The sequence below is a fragment of the Adiantum capillus-veneris genome, chromosome 9 (genome assembly GCF_014529385.1).
Source record: "Adiantum capillus-veneris isolate H3 chromosome 9, ASM1452938v2, whole genome shotgun sequence".
Taxonomy (NCBI): domain Eukaryota; kingdom Viridiplantae; phylum Streptophyta; class Polypodiopsida; order Polypodiales; family Pteridaceae; genus Adiantum; species Adiantum capillus-veneris.
The window spans coordinates 147,332,742-147,348,395 of NC_140939.1; the positions used below are offsets into that span (position 1 = coordinate 147,332,742).

A 15,654-nucleotide genomic window follows, 5' to 3' on the forward strand; every position below is an offset into this window, starting at 1 on the left:
ATTGACGTGCCCAACAATCATCTTCAGTATGGCCATTTCTGTTGCAGTAAGAACATTGCTTATTAGGAAATTTGAGACGAGAGAAAATATTACCGCGACGGCCACCTCTGTGGTTTCCTCGTTGAAATGGACGTCTTCGAGCATAAAAAGCACGTTCCATCTGTTGTGACTCAGTCTCCTCTTGTGAAATCATAGCTGTATCGTGACCAGCATTTCGACGTTCTTGACGTTGAGAGTATTCAATTAAAGACATGTAGGCTTGGTCGAAATCAAGACCATCTTTATTAGAGAGAATAGTAACAATGTTATCATAAGAAGAGTCCTTCACCGTATCAAGGAGAAGTGTAATCAATTGCTTTTGTGAAATAGGATCACACGCAGCAGCAAGTTGATTAATAATAGATTTGAAAGATTCAATATGTCCCGTCATGGCAGTACCAACTTCATATTGTAACTTGTTAAGAAACCCTCTCAAATAAAGTATTTCTGTAACAGATTTCTTCTGAAAGTTTGCAATAAGGTACTTCCATACGTCGTGGGAAGTAGGCAGTTCATACATATCAAGCAAAAGGGAATCAGTAAGAGCAGAAAGAATATACTGACGAGATGCTTTATCATGTCGTTGCCAATCCATATAGTCAACATTCCAATCTTCAAATATAGGTCCTTCAATGATAAGCATGTTATCATTATCCGTATCAACAGGTTGAGGCGGACAAACACGATTTCCAAGAACAACATTGGAGATTTCATCGCCTTCAAGAATTAAAAACATCTTTGCTTTCCAGCTTGGAAATCCTTGACCTTGGAAAGGAGGAACAGAACGCTGGCCAGAAGGAAAGCCGTTGACGCGCGAGAATATTCATAGCCATATCTTGTTGCGAGAAGACGTATAAGATAAGATCGCAGAATCTGCACACCATATATGGTGAAGGCCGCAATTGAGAATGAGAGAGATATGAGTACTGCGTTCTGTCAATGATAAACGTAAGAAGGATGCTCAAGGAACGTCCAAAGATGTGAGAGACGTCACCCAAAAAAGGAAGGGTAAAGAAGACATTAATAATAAACGAGTCCTCAAAATGGAGTGGCGTGAGACACAAGATTGACGGCCACAATACGAATAGCAAAAAGCTAAATCTTCTCGAAAAAGTTAACGCCAAAATAATAAAAACGATCGCGAACACTTCACGAAGAAGTAGGACGAAGAAAGCTTTGTCAAGCTCAATTGCAGTAAAAACAACATAACTTTCTGCTGCGAACTCCGATTGATGCAAACCTAGAACTCAAATCGAAGAGCTCGAGGAGACAAACAAGTTTTGGATGGAAAGATTCATTTCTCTACGCTCCATTGCGCTTTTCCCGTTTCTCCAAATTTTGAGCAGAACAGCAAGAAAAATTGAGATGAAGTTCAGGGTGTCATAAACAAGAAAACGTAATCAACGATTAGATTGATTAGAAATATATGCCACATAAAGCACTAATCATATTCTTCTTAATAAAAAACAACCACAGTTAACAAGAATCAACGCTCAAAAATAAAATTTGTAGCAATTTTGAATCTTACATGCATACACATACTGTTGTGTCACCATGAATTGAATCGGCGCGTGATCGTTACTGCTCTGATACCATGTTGAGATGTAGAGAGAAAGAGAGAGAGAGACGAGACAAGAGACACACCATATATGCTCCCAAAGACTGATTCATATTGAGGACAAGATACAAATATATAGGTGAGACCAAGTTCAGTAGAGTGAGCCATATATAGCTCCAACACCGAGTCTCTCTCCCTCTTTGTCTCTGGGTTCGTCATGATGCACCGTCTGCGCATGCACAAACATCAGCCCTTGTCGCGTTTCTCTTCCCCTCCATGTACCTTCTCCCTCCCTTTTTCAATTAACCCTGAAGGGAGCATCTCATGAGATTCCAAAATTTTAGAGACATCTGCAAACTGGAAGATTAGCAAAGATTCGTTACTCATGCCCTCTGCAATAGAACTTTCTTCCTCCCCCCGTTCCCTCTAAAAGAAAGGCTACAATGGCATAGCCAAAATGAGCTTTTTTTTTTTTTTAGCTTATGGTATGATATTGGTGGTGCATCATGCAAAGCTATGGAGACGACGTCCTCTACTGACAAAGAAACGTGACTTTGAGCCTCGCGGACCCTCTGCCCTACCATCACCTCCCTCCTTCAAATTTGATATGAGCAACTCCTCCTTGCATAACCTTCTCAATTGTGCTAGTTGAAGTTACAAATGTTAATCTGGAAGCATGTTTGGAACTAGTTTCAGTCTTATGGATGGAGCTAGATTTTTTCTTCCTTCATTGGCTTTGCCGGCTATTGCCTTAGCTATTGCCATAGTATGCATTGTTCATGTGGCAGTGATATTTCCCTTGCTATATAGTTATCTTCTTATAATAGTGGCTCAACCATGCCCTTGAAAAAGAAACACAATTTTGGTTTTTACACCAGCTTCCGCTTAAATGTAGAGCTTAATAATGTTCAAGATCGTAGGGTTCCTTTACTAGGTGAAGATTATATGCTTGATTATGTTCATGCAGAGTAGCATTTTGAATACATAAATATTTTTGTTGGTTCACCTCAAAGCTACTTGAAGACCCCGAGTGTGCAACATCACGAAACAACCCTATCCAATGTTTACTAGGTGAAGATTATATGCTTGATTATGTTCATGCAAAGTAGCATTTCGAATACATAAATATTTTTGTTGGTTCACTTCAAAGCTACTTGAAGACCCCGAGTGTGCAACATCACGAAACAACCCTATCCAATGTCGAAACTAGACAACATTATCATATTTAAATTATATGCATACACTTTCAAGAAAATATCACTATCTGTCTAACCAAGTTTGACCCACATTATATTGCTCACCATTTTCACATTTTGATTGTTTTCTTATTTTCCCTATTTGTTTCATTCTGAAAGAGCTACGCAAACCATAATGAACATTGTTTTCTTTTCAATTTCATTATAAACATACCATTAATGCTTATTTGACTGAGTATACAACACTTTTATACAAGATAGGGCTGCATCATCTTTACACAATCTAAGCAAAAACAAAAAGAAGAAGAAGAAGAAGAAGAAAAAAAAAAAAACACACACACACACAATTTCAAACGCTAATCATAGTCGAGTTGGGTAAGTAGTCAACGTAATTTTGTCTTTTCTATCGAGTTATCTGATTCATATAGTGAGTCTAGCAGAATGTCATACTTACATCTTTTACTTTGGCCAACTGCAACAACTCGCAACTTTGATCTTGCATTTTTTTTGGTTAGTGGCACTAGTTGATCTATGCTATTAAATTAGACCTACAAAATTTTTCTTTCGCTTGGTTGTCTCACATTTATCTCAGTTGTATACTAATCCCTTCTGTAGTCGTCGTCATTGCAAGTTCATGACTATTTATTAACCCCACAGTAACACATTTTGGATCTTTTAAATATACTTTGGTGTCAGTTTGCTAGTTACAATTGTGTCCTACTTGTACCTCTCTCCGCACGCACAAACTGGTACATATTTTCAGATGCATTACATCATCTAGAGTCTAATGATTTATACAAATCACACAGGTAAGTTCTCTTCACATTTGCAATTTTTTGGTTTTGAAAAATCTTCCCATAAACACAAGCAATCATACACTAATAGCACTCTCTTAAATTTCTATAATTTTCAAAGTCCTACACATATACCATTCCACAGAGAACAACACGGTTACCTAAATTCAACGCACATGGCTTACTTATCAGCTTGATTACCATCTATTTTTTGACAGACAGTATGGTTTTTTTTACTTATCTGCATTCTCTAACATTGTGTCAATACTTGTATTAAATGAAATTGCTATTGCGATCATTTCACATTGAGCTATGCAGCTACTCACATGAGCTGAGGTGCTTCCTCCCATGTATAACAATTTGTCAGTACTTTGTTACTCAACCTTACTCCAATGTGGTGTGAACGAGGTAGTACATTTTTTATGTTTTTATGCCCGGTCTAGTCCATTGGTCACATGCACACAGATTCGCCGATTTAGGTAGTGTGTAGATACTCATCTTGGTGCAGATTTTTCGATTTAGGCATCACATTGATAAATTGCAAATTCATGATTTTTAAACAGTACCAAATGCAGATTCACGGATTTAGGCAACATTAGTGCAGATTTGCCGATTTAAGCAGCACGTCTTATTGGTGTAGAATCGTCGATTTACGCAACACCACTCACAAAATCATGCTGCAATGGCTGGCCACCACTGTAAACTGGTATGATTTTGTTACCTGGGTATACAAAATGAAGGATATTTGGATTTGGATTTGGAAAGGATATATGATGATTTTTTGTTGCAATAGTACTTATGGAATTGGACTTGAGATTGATTATTCAATGATGAGTGTGGCCAATGATATCCTGATTCATCTGGGTATGACATATATTGCTTATTCTAGTGGTATGTGACACTAGAATAGGTGGTATGTGGATGACGACAGGCATAAGAAATGTTGTTTTATTAATTTTTCATATGCTATTTTTGACACAGATTTCTAATAATTGTTTTTGACAAGTATCGTTTGCAGATTTCTTATCTTTGCAACTGAGGACAGTTGCTTTCCAACGAAGAGCTATGTTATGGAATTAATATTTTATTATTGCAGCTGACAGGTGGAAAAGGCTTGACTGAGCTAGGCTATTGCAGATATTACATTTTATGTATATTTTATTATTCAAGTTCTCTTTTATGAGCTTTGGCCATTTATGATTGGCCGGCTAGTTTGTAATCATTTTGACCATTTAAGAAATCTATAAATGAAATACGTGCAAGAGGGAAATGTCACTCTTGCACGGGGGGAGATTGTACCCAGTGCTTGTGTCTTCTTCTCTCCTCTCCTCTCTTCTCTCTCGCCGTGCCGGCATAGCACTCCGCTCTAGGTGGTGCGCCTATACGCGATCTCTTGCCCTTTCTCACCCTCAGTCTCTCTCGTATTACGTACGGCTTGGAGTATGTGCAATGATGGTGGCCTGGTATACAGATTTATCGATTTATGGCTTGCTATGTGCTATTTCGAGTATTTTGTAGGGCTCTCCGTGCTCCCGTTTGCAGCAGATTCTTCTTCAAAACCTGCTCATAATGATCAAAAGCCAACAACCTATCCAATTGTACACATTGAAAATATAGAAGCCTTTCCTTGAATGCATCATTGGGATCTTCTTCAAGCTTTAGCATCATCTTCAAAGCTGGTATCTCCACCTCAATAGGAAGTAAAGCCTCTTTGCCAAAAACTAGATGGAAGGGAGATAAACCAGTACCTGATTTGATGGTGGTCCTGTACGCCCAGAGCACAAGGTAGCTCTAAATCCCAAGTCTTCACATTGTTTCTTGTTATCTTTGCAAGAATCCTTATGAGCTTTCCATTAAAATTTTCATTCATGCCATTGCATTGGGGATAATATGGAGGAGTAAACCTGCGATGCACATGAAGCTTTTCACATAGATAATCCACCAACTCTCCCTTGAAACCTGGACCCTTGTTAGAAAGTAACTCGAATGGCATGCCAAACTTGCAACAAATATCTTCATACATAAATAAGGAGACATCTTTACTCATGATGTGCTTAACAGCTCTGGCTTCGGCCCACTTGGATAGATAGTCAACATCAGTAAATATGTAACGTTTTCCTCTAGCTGTCATAGGTAGAGGACCTATTGCATCAATACCCCACTTCTCAAACACATTATAAGCCACAATGGTGCCTCTAATTTATGATTTGAGGACCCTATTTTCCATGCTTTGACACTCTTTACAAGACTTGCTCCAATGATGAACATCACGTTGAACGCTTGGCCACACATAACCCTCCTGCAAGACTTTATGCAAAGTGATCTTTGAAGCAAAGTGACCACCACAAGAACCCTCATGATTCTCCTCTAAAATTTTGTAAATTTCCGCTTTCCAAGGCACTTTTTTCATAACAAGATCAACACCCTTCACATATAAGGCATCACCAAGTAGCACATACCTTTTGGCACGGTGTAGGAATGCATACTTTTTTGACTTCTCCAGCTCTGATGGAAGCATACCGTTTGTAGAAACTCTTCCTCCCTCTCTAAATATTCCCTTCCCAAATGAAGAGGAGGATCATCCCTTATCACATACAATTTCCCAAATGTTTAAGCTTGCGCTGCACCATGTGCTTCTTCATTTTGAGACCTGTCCACATGCCTTAAACTCCAAGCTTCAAAATGCTTAATCAGATTCTTCACTTGAAAACACATATTTTTCAGCTTTGGATTCTTAATTTTCCACACCCTAAGTACTTGCTTAACCACCAAAAGAGCATCACCTCTTACCCTCACACGACGGATGCCAAGCTCAAGGCAAAGGCTAAGACCTTTCTCCAAAGTAGCATACTTAGTTTCATTGTTGCTTTGTACTGTAAGCTTCAAACTCCTTTTAGTACCAATGCACCTTGAGGATCATAAATTACAACACCTCCCGAAACTTCACCATGCGCTTTCCTGTAAGAGCCATAAAAAAGAAATAGATAGGCATTGTCTATGTGAAGAGCTTCCATGTGTTTCTTCTTCACTCCGCCCTCCTTAAGAAGAAGAGGGCTTTCCTTATAAGTAAGCAAATCAGTCAATGTAGCCCTTGAACTCTCCTCAACAACAAAAGAGAATCGGAGTTCCTGTAGCTCCACAATCCACTTCATGAGCCTCTTTGACAAAGTAGAGCTATTCACCAATTGAGGTAGAAGAGTGTAGCTAGTGAGGAATGTGAATGGTTTAGGGAGAAGGTAGTTCCTAAACCTTCTACATGCATAAATCACACTCACCATGATGAGCTCCACCTCAGTATAGCCTCTTTCCACATCTAGCTTCACCCTAGTAGCACAATAGATAGGCTTCATGTAGTGGGAATTGTTACCTCTTTGAAGAAGCATAGCTCCAATAGAATCCTCACTTACTGATGGATTCACATAGAACTCCTTATCCCAATTAGGAGCTTGCATAGCAGGAAGAGAACCAAGAACCTCTTCGATACCTTGAAAAACCTCTTCACATTCATTTGTCCATTGAAGAGGATCCAACCTTGCTACTTGTTGTAGAGGATAAATAAGTTGAGAGGACAAAGGAATGAACCTTGCCATATACTTCACCTTTTTAACGAAAGTAGAAATTTGCTTTGTATCTTTAGGTGATGGGAGGAGCACCAAAGCCTTCACTTTGTCAGGATTCGTTTCAATCCCATTATTTGGGATCATATGCCCCAAAAACTTCACTCTTGGTTGAGCAAGATGACACTTCTTTGGGCTGAGTTGATCTCCACTTTCATCATATTGCTTCAATGCCATCCGAAGCTTTACACAATGATCCTTTCTAGAGCTATAAACAAAGAAGTCATCAATAAGATCCTTCACAAATTTGTGAAGAAAGGGAGAGAATACCTTATTGACGCACTTCTCATACCACGCATAGCCATTCATAAGACCAAAGGAAGCACACAATAACAAAAGCATCCCCATGGTGTGATAAATGTGATATTTTTTTGATCTTCTAAAACCAAGGTGAGATGAAAATATCCAGAGAATCCATCACATAAACTATACCTCTCATGCCCTGCAATAGAATCAAGTATGTTATCTATGAAAGGAAAGGGGTATGGATCCCTCTTCATGGTTGTGTTTAGAGGCTTAAAATCAACACATATCCTCCACTTTCCATCCTTCTTGGGTGTGAAAACAACAAGACTCACCCATTCTGCAGTACTCACAGGACATATGAAACCTGCTTCAAGAAGTTTGTCTACTTCTTCCTTTAAAGCATTAAGTTGTACCTGTCCCATTATCCTTAGCTTTTGGTGTACGGGCTGAGATCCTTCCTTGATTGGAATGTGAATTTACTCTCCCTTAAAGCCTCTAATTTCCTCATAAGAAGTGATGAATAAATGGGGAAATTGTTGTATCATATGTAGGTACTCACCCTTCTCATGACTAGTCAAGTCGGGAGACAACATACCTTGTGTCAGATACTGTTTGACATTAGGTTGAACTTTGGGTTGCATCATCTCTTCAATTTTCTCATAAGGTCCAGAGATATCCTCATTCTCCATAAGGTCAAGAAGTCTTTGTTTCTCATCATGCTCTTCTTCAAGAAACAAGGAGGAAACATCTAGGTCGCTATCGCTGCTATCTTCCACTTCACTGCCATCATCCCCATTGTCTTCTTCTTCACTTGAGTACTCTTATTCATCAATTTTCTCATCAAAATCAGCATCCAAATATTTCTTTCTAGACATGTCAAATATCTTCTTATCACCCCTTCTATTGTAGAGAGTGATGGTACCATGTCCCCAATCCTGTACAACTTTGGTTGCCTGTAACCATGGTCTTCCAAGGATGAGAGGGAAAGCACCAATACCTGCGGGCATAACATGGCAATTGACCAGCACTTTAAAATCAAATACATCCACCTCCAAGTCCTTTATAACTCCCAAGCACCTCACCCTTGATTGGTTGGAAAGCTTTATGCAAAAACCTAAATTCTTCACCATGTTGAGCCCAACTTTGTTACACAAGCTTGAGTAATAACACATACTTGTGCACCTCCATCAATATAAGACTCTCCAATGCACTTCCTCTTATGCCATGCATCCATAGTAGGGAATATATCAGGTAGCTCATTCAAAGATAGGACTCTCACTGACCCCATTGCAAGCTCCTTCTTCATGGGGTTGACTACATGCTTCCATTGCCTCGCTTAGGACAGATCTCCATGAGTTTCCCAAAGGTAATGAAGGGAGAAAAGCGAAGCCCGAACCCCGACGGCCTCTAAAACACCGGGGGCCGAATGGCGCGCCTCGAGCCTGTCATGGTAAAGCAAACAGGGGGCACCACCTAGCTTCAGTGGTTAGGACGCAAACAACACACCACCATAACAAATTTTTCATCCAAGAGAGATGGATGCTTGGGAGTAATGATGAAGAAGAAGGAAAATGAGATCAAGTGAGAGTGAGAGAGAGAGAGAGAGAGACAGAGAGAGAGAGAGAGTGAGGGAGGGGGTATTGTGGCTTAGTACTTAGGCACCACAAAAGGATGGCGAATCCGCACACCCTTCACACATACACAAGCTCACTCCAAACACAAGACTAGGTGGAAATTCCGCACACCTCACATGGGCAAAACATTGGAGGAAAACATACTCACAAAATCTCAAGCTTTATTTAGAGAATAAGGCGATGAAATGGGGAGCATAGGGTAGGGGAATGAGAAGGGAGAGAGTGGTAGAGCACATGGTGGATAGGTGGGAGTTGACGGCGAAGACTCGCACGAGGGTTATGGCCATCATCCTTCATTTAGCTGCCCTTCATCTTCCATAGCCCAAGGGCGTAGAGGTCATGCTCAAGACGAGCATGGTGATTGCGGTGATGGTGATGGTGTGGATGTGTGTGTGTGCACTAGGCACACACAATACATAGTGTATTCTTTGGTGATGTTGTGTGTGTTTTTTGTTTTTTCATGGTGAGCTCTCATGGCCTCCTTATATAGGGAAGGAGGAGAGGATTTAGCAATATTTCTAATTGAAGTGAGTGTCCCACTCTGGTGACTAGGAAAATGGGGTGCATGTGATTGTGGCTCCTATCTTGTCTCCTCATAATTTAAAATACCAGAGTCAATAGAGAGAGAAGAAGAGAGAATGTGGGTAGGATGTAGAGGATAGGAAATATTTACAATAGTCTAGCTTTGGCTAGACATAAGCTTATTAGGGAGAGAAGAGAGAGGTAAGAAAATTATCAGAGAGGTTGTCGAAGGTGGATATTTGTTGATGAGGATGGATCCTCCAAAAATGGTGATAGAATCACTCTAGACTTGCCAAGACCTCATTAAAAGAGCCTTGTCTCTTGTAATCATGCTTGAAGACTTGTAGAACCATAGCCATTCTAGAGGGAAGAAAACTAGGGATGGCCTGTGTCACCATTACATGAGAAAACTGGGGTCCACTACAAAAATCATAGCTCCACGTTCATAACTCCAAAATTTCTGAAAAAACTTGAGCTAAAATTTGAGATCACGAGCTACATATTTCATGTTGAACGCTCCTTCAGATTCGGGGTTCTTCTTTACTTAAAAAATTCAGCCAAATAATGTATTATTTGTGGCTGCAAAAGTCTTTTGGTGGTCCCCTTTGAGTGGACTTCTCTCTTGCCTTCAAGTGTAAGCTCCTTCATGTGTATGAAAACATGACCTAGAGTTTTGAAAAGATTGGCAATCATCTAGATGGAGGTATTATTGAAATTTGAAAGTGGGGTTGAGGTTTGAAAATGAAAACTAGTGAATAAAATATTTGGTAGGGTGGAATAATATACATACATGAAAAACATATTAGAAAATACTAAAATATATAATGTAATTTATATATATTTAATATTTAAGGTCAAAAGAGAGATCAACAAAGAAAGCTTACTTATTTATGCGACATCGTGATTGATTAGCATAAGTCTTATTTATGTAATAAAGGCTAAAACGTTTGTGAAAAAGGAAGAAAAAATCAAAAGTAACTTATATAATGGGAAATATTTTGGTAAAAGGGAAAAAATATATGGGGGAGTTCCTATGCATGGAAAATCTTGCCTCAGTAACATCAGGCTTTCTACCCACCAAATCAGCCCTTAAACTATAATTTGATTTCCCTTCTCCCAAAGGAAAGTCGGATGCATTGTAATGTTTCCTGGGTTTTCTCTTCTTTTTCTCTTTACCTATACCTGTTTTAACCTGTTTCCCTCTTTTATGGCTGGGACTTGCATCACTCATTTCATGATCTCTCGTAACCCTCTTACCTAAAGGCATGAAAATAGCTCCTGAATCATCCTCTTTCTTCTCCAAATGGATTATGCTTACCACTTTAGTTTTGCCCTTCTCTTCTCCTGTCAAACCACTTGGTCCTACTTCCCATTTAATCTCAATACCATAATCTTGAGCTCGAGAAGGAATTTGTGGTGGAGGAAGAGGAAACATGTCACCACCCATTCTCTTTGTCTTGTCACATTGAGGGCTTTTATGACCCCATTCATCACAATTGTAACACTAAAACATATCCCCTCTTCCAGCCATGCATCTTCCTCTACCACCTCTAAAAACGTCATTTCTTCCATAACCACGTCCATATCCATAATTTTGACCTCTCCCACCTCCCATCATAGGCACAGTAAGATTCTTCATAAGACCTACAACCTCTTGCATCTCCCTGTGAAAAACATTCACATCATGAGAAGCTTTTTGATCATAACCTGGCTCCCTAATAAGGACCCTTGGTTGCTCTACCTCTTTCACTTCAACCTTTGGCTCGACATTGATTCCAAGTTGATGAAGAAGCTCTACTTTCCACTCTTTATTCTTTGCAATTTCAACTGCCTCCTCAAAGGTCCTTGGGTACTTAAGCTCTACCTTCAAGCGTAGGTTATTCCTCAAACTTGCAAGAAACCTATCCTTCTTCAACATGGCTGGAGGAATTTCAGTCCCTAAGGATGTACACCACTTTGTCCATAACGCATTGAATGCCTTCACAAAGTCTTCTATGGTTTGGCCTTCACCCTGTACCAAGCTTTGAATAGACTGCCATACCTTTTGTGGGTCTTTCACTTGTTGAAAGTGTGTAAGAAAAGCATGCCTTACCATTTCATAAGTCATAACTTGAGGAGGTTGGGCTAATTGTAGATCCTTTTCGTAGACTTCCAACCATTACCTAGCGTCTCCCTTCAAACAGAAGTAGAAGATTTGTAGCACCAACGCTGGGTCTTGCTTGTCAGCAAGAAGGCAAGCAAACTCCATTCTCTCAATGAAACCTTTTGAACTTTCATTTCATTTCCCACTAAAATCCGGAAAATTAAACGCCATGTCTTCCAAAACCTGTAAATTGAAGGTAACTTGAAGCGATTCCTCGCTGGCGGGCACCAAAACACTATTGGGAAACAAGCAAACTGAAACACCTCTATAGCGATGTCACCCAAGAGCGTTGAAAGAACACTACAACAACATCAAAATCTTTGTAAAATACCTTTGAAACACCACAAGTCCAACAAGAGTAGTCCCCTTGGGAATTTACTAGCCGTCGCCCACCCAAGAGACTATGTCACATAGGAGCAAAACCCTGCCAAAGCACGAATTTATAGCACACGCCGACCAATGAATATGAAGACAAGGGCCTTCCCTTTAACCATTGAACATCACAAAACCACAACTTCAACATCAATCCCACAATTCATAGATACATGCCCTCCAAATCTTTCTACACACAATTTGCCACTAGGCTGCCATAGACATAACCCTTCGGAGAACTAGTCATAACCTGAAGATCACATGAATAGATTTGAATCTACACGCCGCTACATGCAAAATTGATGCAAAAAGGGAGCTGTCCCAACACGACTACACATGGAGAAGGCAAGGCCAGGGCAAAAACTGCAACAAAAACCATCAAGAAGGCACAACGAGCTCAAACCTGCAATTTTCTGAACATTGGCTGAAATGTTTTTAAGTTTGTACATGAGTTTCAGTTATATACAAGTCTCACTTCAAAAAACTCACTCATGGGCACTTACAGTAGCCTGACAGCTGTCACTAGACTAGCGACTTGTAGTGCATGTACATGTGCTTGCTAAAGTAAGCTAAAAAACCCACAAAAAGAAAGCCCACACACTCTCTTGACATCCAGCATCATGTTCATATGTACAAATTTACAAAAAACAGGGTGTCAAAAATGTGCCTAACAATGTATGTGAGGGTATATGGTTATACAACCCGAACCGCATTGGCATATATGATTAAAGTGGCTTACTTTTTGGGTTACCATCTTGTGGTGTGAGCATCATATGGGGAAAGTGATGTGATAGGATGCTAGTATATATTATGGAGCTGAGCTTGATGTACTGGTTTGAGGTCAAATAATTTCATTTGCATGTTGTGCATGCTCCCAAAAATGTCAAAAAGTTATTTTTGCATATGCGTGAAGTTATGGTTTATGGTTGACCTAAAGGTCGGAGCTGTTTTGCATCATGTTTATGGTGATGGAATGTTATGATATGATGTATGGAACCTTATGGGTTGATGTGGATGCCTCATGTGCATGGGTATGATTGCTCTCCACCTTTCTAGGTCAAAACTAGCCCTATGTGCTAGAGGGGTGAAGTGCAGATATGATGCATCAACTTTGCATGGTTAGATGTTGTCAAAATTGGATTTTTATATCATGTTTAGTTGCTGGTCAGACTTATTTTATGCATGAAAAGTTCATGTCTTAAGAGTCATATGTGTGTGGACTCTGATTGACTGTAGGGGATTTGCCAAACTCCAAGTGTGGGAGTCGGTTCATTGTGAATATGATTGGTGGTTAAGGGCTGAGATTCCCTCATGGATTACGGTTGTGATTTTTGTGGTAAAAGACGGTGTGGCTCTCGTTTTTTTTTTCTGGATATGGTTATGCTGCCGAAACTTATACAGCCATGTTATGTTCTAAAAGGGCTTTGCAAGATTGGTTGTGCCTCACCCGAGTTGGGTGGAATGCTCATCGTGATGTGATTGGATTATGGTTTATGGTTTTGGGATTAGATTATGAAGTGACCTGGATGGTTTATGGTTGACATGTAAGGGTAGAGACCCTGCATAGTCTAATTGCTTGGAAAAGATTGTTTGTACATATGGAAAGTGCTATTGTGATTGGACTCACATGTTATGTTTCTCATGGAAGAGTTGCTACAAGACTAGGATCACCTATATCGCTTAGCCTTATATAAAAGGGTTGCTATGCTTTGTTGGATCGGGGGTGTTGCCTAGGTTTTGTTCTTTTTGCTAGGCTCATCTACTCGTGTAGTGCATCGGGGGTTGAATGACCTACATGACTAACACGTCGGGAATTTAGCCTTGGCTTTGCCTAAACACCCAATGCTCGACATCGAGGAGGAATGGCGCCTAAACTGGTATGGTTGGTGTTGTTACCCTACAACCTACTGATACTTGGGATCCTTTTAGAGCTCGGGTTCATGGAGGGAGGCAAAGCGGCCTCAGCTTATGTCTGGCTCAGGTAGGTTGGAGGTGTTCTAGATCTCTCCCACCGGCAAAGTGAAATTCTCTCTATTCGTAGTAGAGCGAAAGTGGATGGGTGGACCGGTCGATCCCTACATAGGGTCGGGTGCTCTGATAGTTATTTTCTCATAGTCATTTTTATGTTATGTTATACCCAGATTTTGTCATTTCAGTAATACATGGTTTTCTATTTCATATAGATAGGAACTTAAAGACTCTCTGTTGTCATTCTCTCACATCTCTGTGCACTCTATTTCATCCTCCACTATACTCTCTCTCTCTCTCTCTCTCTCTCTCTCTGTGTGTGTGTGTGTGTGTGTGTGTGTCTCTCTCTCTCTATCTATCTATCTATCTCCGTAATGCGGTCTTGGATTCTGTGGTCTCCTTTTCCTTCTTGCCTCGTCCATGGTCACTCTGTGAGGTGACTCCTTCTTTCTCCTTACCTTTTCCATGGCCGCGATTAATGCCATTTTCTTTCGTGTCAATCTCATTTGAATTTGTCACCCCTACCACATGCACGTTTGGATCTGGCAAAGGTGGAATTCCTTCCACTCCTGGAGGTGTTCTTGCCCCATTTGGTCTTTGCAAAAGCATTGGCTGTTGAATATTTCCTTCACTTGCATTCATAACTGGGTAATTCAAGTTAGGTCTCCCTTGGCTCCCCATGGGGCCAAGGGCAATTATACATCCCATGCCTAGATTCTCCACAATTCCAACATTGTAATACCCTCCGGGGTGGTGGATCTTACTACAAGAGGTTATGTGCTCTTGTGACGCTTATAGCGACGAAAATACACTGGGTTTTTTAAACCCCCGGCGTCGCTATTAGCATCGATAAGAGAACGTCGCTATAGTAGTCTCTATTGCAGTCGCTATAAGCGTCGTTATATAACGATGCATATAGCGACTTTGCAGGGCCATAGATAGCGACGATGCAGAGACTAATATAGCAACGCCCATAGCGACGCCCGAGATTAAATTTTTTTGGGGGTAGGGCATTCAACCATCAACCATATTGAATGTTTCATTGGTCTATTTACCTTTGAAAAAAAGTGCAAAGGTAAATATAGACCCAAAATAGTCACCCAAAAGACAATATAATCATTAATTCCAACATCCATAGTACGTATTGTTTGCAAAATAAAGATACAAAAATGACAAGCGTGAATTGATGGAAGTAAATAAATGACAATTGTACACAGCAGCAAAATCACTTGATTGTTAATCATTGCAAATGTAATAGTTACAAACCATTGTCATTATTTAAAAAATATACATGGTTTTCAAAAATACATAGTTACATGGTCTCATGATACATAAGCTAGGACAAAAAGAAACTAATGCTATCTAGCTATGGCTAAACTGACGTCGTCTAATCAGACGTCTCATCGCGTCCAAGCGGCATATCTGTCGGATTCTGCAAAAAAAAAACAATAAGATAGCCCATTGTAAGTGTAAACATATAGCGAGCGACGTTTAGAAAACAATACAATAAATAGAAAAGAATAAACCCTAATACTAACCATGCCGCCACGAGAAGTCAGGATGTC

At 40.0% G+C, this 15,654-nt stretch overlaps 1 pseudogene; it reads left to right on the top strand.

Moving 5' to 3' along the window:
• The first annotated feature begins 2,084 nt into the window (after positions 1-2,084).
• On the top strand, positions 2,085-2,668 carry LOC147451338 (uncharacterized; annotated as a pseudogene).
• The last annotated feature ends 12,986 nt before the right edge of the window (positions 2,669-15,654 follow it).